This window comes from Amaranthus tricolor, chromosome 9 (assembly GCF_026212465.1).
Source record: "Amaranthus tricolor cultivar Red isolate AtriRed21 chromosome 9, ASM2621246v1, whole genome shotgun sequence".
Lineage (NCBI taxonomy): Eukaryota > Viridiplantae > Streptophyta > Magnoliopsida > Caryophyllales > Amaranthaceae > Amaranthus > Amaranthus tricolor.
The window spans coordinates 16,950,546-16,956,259 of NC_080055.1; positions in this window are offsets into that span (position 1 = coordinate 16,950,546).

The window sequence follows — 5,714 nt, forward strand, 5'->3', positions numbered from 1 at the left end:
GTTTAACATAATGGACCTTTAATGGTTTTTATGAGGCTCTTCAAATACTCAATTAAGCTAAATACTCTTATTAATTAGTATTGTTACCAGTCTCTCCTATATGACTTTGGCTGCCATTTAGCAAAGTCTTTTAATATGTGAGGATATTAATTTTGAGGAGGTACAGACTAATAAAAAGTGTAGCTTTCAGTGGGTTCCTTAAGTTTATAAGAAACTTGAGAGTAAATGTGAGTTAAAATATATAAGGGGTTATATACGCACTAAATTAGTTTAATAATTGTTCTTAAATATCGTATTAATATACGAGGTCTCGCAAGACATTGTGGATAAACTGCATTAGAGGAACTTCATTTGCGGTTCTTGTCTCGTGGTTATACTTTGCTAGTGGATTCGCGCTATAAAGATATAATTTCTCATCTCAATATTTATTTGTTTCATCTCATGTCAATAATTGGGTCTTGAGAAGGTTTTAGTTTTCCACATGTTAAAAGTTAACATTACTAGAACCCAACCATAATATCAGTTTTCTCTTTTATTGAAATGTTTTGGGCAATTAAATATTCGTTGTACATAAATAATATATATGTATTATTTATCTTAATATGATAATATATTATTTTGCATAATAAAGTTATGAACTTTAGGGGAGGGCTTATTAAATTGCTTTATTTATTTTTTATTTATTTTTTTTTTTTATCTTTTATCCTCCATGTGCTGTTTTATTTTTTGGAATTTTAATTGTTTTTTGTTATTTTTTAGTTGATTTCATTAAAAAAATTATTAGTAGACTTTGGTTTGACTAAATGTAACTAGAAGGTCTATTTAAGGTCTACATTTCTTTTGCAATTTGTTTAGCATTAGTATGGTTAAATGGTGCTAATAATGATTAGTGCTATTTTCGATTTCTTTCTGTGCTAGGCTTAATAAAAAAAAATTCATTAGATGAATGTTTAAGGGAATAATATTATTATTAAATGTTTATTATAAGCTCACTTTTTAATGGAGATTATTTTAAGTGAGAGGTCTATTTTGCTTAAGAGAAGTAAAAACAATTTACTCAATTGATTATGAATCAATTTAAACTCATGTAGATTAAAATTGAATAATGGGATTATTTATCATGTTTGTTTTAAATAATAAGATTATATATTTATTTTGTACTTCATTTATATATTTATTTAAATTTGTTTAAATATTATATTGCATGGGCCACTTACAAATAGTAAGTGGGTGAATGATAATTGTTATACAAGTTATGGTAACTAGTATGGTCCAATTAGGATAGATAATATGGTTCGCAGACCGTTATTTTGAATGTAGTTAAATACGATATGCGTATCATTATTTTTGAATGTAATAGTTAAAAAGTTCAATGACTACATTTCAAAGTTTAATTAGTATTTTGTATGTATTCATGGAGTTGAAGACCAAGAAGAATAGAGATTCAAGTCGTGTTCAAAAGATAGGCTTGAATATTTTCAAGTGTTTTGGGGCCATTCTAGGAACCTTATTTATGCATTATTTTATTGCTTTATTTCTTTTTGCTATATTGCTTGATGATGCATGCTTTGGTTGTTTAGTTTATTGATTCGAATAATTAGAGTTCACTTTAATTTGTATTAATAAAAACAACCATAGTCTCTAATAATATTGAGTTGTAATGCTATTCCATTTAGTAACACTATGAAGCTTTAGATCGTTAATTAGGTAGGTTTCGCCAAAGTGAGGTGCCTATTAATTATCCTAATATAAATAGTTGGTGAAAAGTGGTTTAATTCAACTAAGTAGGTTAAGAAAAGTCGACACTTAGAGGCATAGGGTAATAGTGGATAAAGAGTTATATTATTACTAACCAAGAGTTATTATGAATAATTAAGAAATAGTCTCTTTACCTATAACCATTAACTTTGGGTGACAAGCCGAAGCTTGCTTAGGGTTAGTGGAAATGGGGTCTTGGAATCACTAAATTAAAAGGGACACTTAATTTAATTTAGTGGAATGAATCTTTTTAAATTTGTTTAAAAATTATTCATTCATGATAATCATAGAATTCTTACATTTTGTCTTATTTCATTTGTAGATGGAAAATTATTCAAACAATAATGTCACTACAACACACTTTGCTTTTAGTGAGATATATTTAACGATATTTAATTTAAACATTGCTACTTCAAATTTCAAATAGTATATATATAGAGGATTTAGTGACATTTATTAGACCCTTTAGCAGCATAATAAAAAAATCACACTAAAGTTTTTTGCAATATAGGATCTAGTCACATTTCTCACAAATGCCACTATAGACTAAAGTAACAATTACATATGCCACCATAGACCAAATAAAGTGTCGCTAAATCAATTTATATTGGAACTTAAAATAAAAACCAATAATTATTACACTAAAAATATAAATCAATGGCATTTTTTTAATGCCACTAAATCCAATGTCACAAAAAGTTAAATTTGTTGTAGCATGCTTTCTCTAATTTTGGTTTACGCTCAATACTCAAAAGGGAAAAACTTCTTGATTGGTCAAGGGATTTGAGAATTGTTCTCAAACATGAGCAAAAACTAGATGTTCTTGAAACTCGAATTCTGAATGAACCCACACTTAATGTGTCTGCTCAAGATCGGCTAGCTTATGAAGCCACCACTGAAAGGTCTTTAGATGTTACATGCTTGAAGTTAGCATCTACGGTCATATGGAAGCTTTTCACATCTTTGCTTAACTCCAAACTATGTTTTTGAAACAAGTTGGGACTGAAAGCTTTTAGACCACCAATGTGATACTTGGTATGCTTAAAATCTCGGAGCAAATAATTCCCTCTAAACCAAAGAAACAGGTTCTTATGGTTCAGAAAATGAGGAATTCCTTCACGAAAAAGGGGAAGCCAAAGAAATAATTTAATCACCAAGGAAAGGGCAAAAAGGTTGCCCAAACTAAGGTGAAGGTTGGAGCTAGTTTGTTTCTATTGCAATAAGAAGGGACACCGGAAGCAAAATTGTTCGAAATACCTTGAGGACAAGAAGGATAGAAGTATCACTTCTACTTTAGATATTTATGTGATCGAGATCAACTTTGCTATCTCTAGCTCTTGGGTATTGGATAACGGTTGTGGTTCTCACATTTGTACAAATGTGTAGGGGCTAAAGAAAAGTAGAGATCTTCATAGAGATGAAGTTGACCTACGAGTTGGAAATTGAGCTAAGGTAACTGCATTAGCCGAAGGATCTTATTGTTTATCTTTACCTTCAGGACTTTTGTTGAATCTTAATAATTGTTATTATGTTCCTTCAATGAATAGAAATTTGATTTCAATTTCAATGTTGGATTCTGAAGGTTTTATCTTTGTAATAAAGAATGGTTCTTTTTCAATTAACAAAGAAGAAATCTGTTATGGCATTGGGCGTTGCATAAATGACCTTTACATACTAGATCTTGATAAACAAAACTATCACGTGGACAGTTCTAAAAGACTAAAAATCAAAGGATTCTTACCATACCTATCTTTGGCACTATCTTTTAGGACATGTAAATGAGAAACACATTCAAAAACTCTATAAAGATAGACTACTGGATTTATTTGATTTTGAATCATATGAAGTATGCGAGTCTTGTTTACTTGGAAAATTGACTAAATCACCATTTACTAGACATGGTGAAAGAGCAAGTTACTTATTAGGATTATTCCATTCAGATGTATGTGGCCCTATGAGTACCTCAGCCAGGGGAGGATATGAATACTTATTACTTTTACTAATGATTTTGGAAGAAATGGATATGTGTACTTAATGAAACATAAATCTGAAAAGTTCAAAGAATTTCATAATGAAGTACATAATCAACTTGGCAAGATAATTAAAGCACTTAGATCAGATCGAGGTGGCAAATTTCAGAAAAGTTCAAAAAAATTGTGGAATAGTTTCACAACGAACCCCGGTTGGAACACCACAATTAAATGGTGTGTCTCAGCGGCAGAAGCGGACCTTATTAGATATGGTTCATTCAATGATGAGTTTAGTCGATCTTCCTATTTCATTTTGGGGTTATGCATTCCTAACAGCGACTCATGTTTAAATCGTACTCCGTCCAAAGCTGTCGATAAGACGCCATATGAGTTAAGGATATGAAAAGTTCCTAAGTTGTCTTTTCTAAGGATTTGTGATTGTCAAGTATATGTAATACTTTTACAACCAAATAAGCTTGAACCTAGCTCTGATAAGGTCTTCTTTGTGGGTTACCCCAAAGAAACCAAGAGATATTACTTCTGCAACCCTAGAGAGCATAAAGTGTTTGTGGCTCGCGAAGGTGTCTTTTTAGAAAGAGAATGTATTTCTCAAAAGCCAAGTGGAAGAAATATTTCTCTTGAAGAAGTTCAAGATGATCACCCACAAATCACTCCTCTAGTAGGAGATATTGTTTTTCCTTTGGGAGCTTAAGTTTTGGTACCAGTTGTACCTTTTGAGGTGGTGAATGTCCCAGTTCGTAGGACTAGTAGGCACAGTAAACCTCCAAGAAGAGATCTTATGGAGGGTTATATCGTTCATAAAAGTCATGAAGTCCTTATATTAGATAAGGAAAAACCTACTACCCTTAAGGCAACAATGGAGAGTTCTGACTCTGAATTGGTTTGGAGCCATGAAATCTGAAATGGAGTCAATGTATGACAATCAAGTTTGAAAATTGGTTGACTTGCCCGAACGTGCTAGACCGATCGAGTGCAAGTGGATATATAAGATAAAGACTGACATGAATGATAAAATAACTGTCTACAAAGCACGATTGATGGCTAAAGGTTTCAAGTGAGTTTATGGTATAGACTATGATGAGACATTTTCACCAGTGGCTATGCTTAAATCCATCAGAATTATGCTAGCAATAGCTTCGTATTATGACTACGAGATTTGGCAAATGGATGTCAAAATCGCTTTTTTAAATGGATATTTAGAAGAGAAAGTGTATATGACACAACCGGATGGTTTTGTGGATCCTAATAGCCCTAGGAAAGTATGTAAGCTTCAGAAGTTCATTTATGGACTAAACCAAGCATCTAGGAGTTGGAATATTCATTTTGACAAGGCAATTAAAAAGTTTGGTTTCCTCCGAAACCCGAAAAGAGTCTTGTGTATACAAGAAAGTCAGTGGGAGTTTTATTGTTTTCTTAGTTTTGTATCTGGATAACATACTTATTGTAGGGAACAGTGTACTGATACTTGAGTTTGTAAAGGCTTGGCTAAGTAGTTGTTTCTCTATGAAAGACCTTGGAGAGGCTCAATACATTTTGGGCATCCGAATCTGTAGAGATAGATCAAAACAGATGATTGGGCTTAGTCAAAGGACTTATATTGATAAGGTCCTTGATAGGCTCAATATGAAAAAATCTAAGAAGGGTTTTCTTCCCATGTCTCATAGCATGTCTCTTAGCAAGAAGCAGTGTCCAATAACACCTGATGAGTTGGAGAAGATGAGCAAGATTCCATACGCTTCAGCTATTGGATCTATCATGTATGATACGATATGTACTCGATCAGGTGTTTCATGTGCTTTGAGCATGACAAGTAGATACCAATCGTGTCTTGGTAATGACCATTGGACATTGTTCAAGAATACCTTAAAGTACCTTAACAGGACTAAGAATAAGTTCTTGGTTTTTGGAGGTGCGTCTGAATTATGTGTAAAGTGTTACACAGATGCTAGTTTTCAAACAGACATG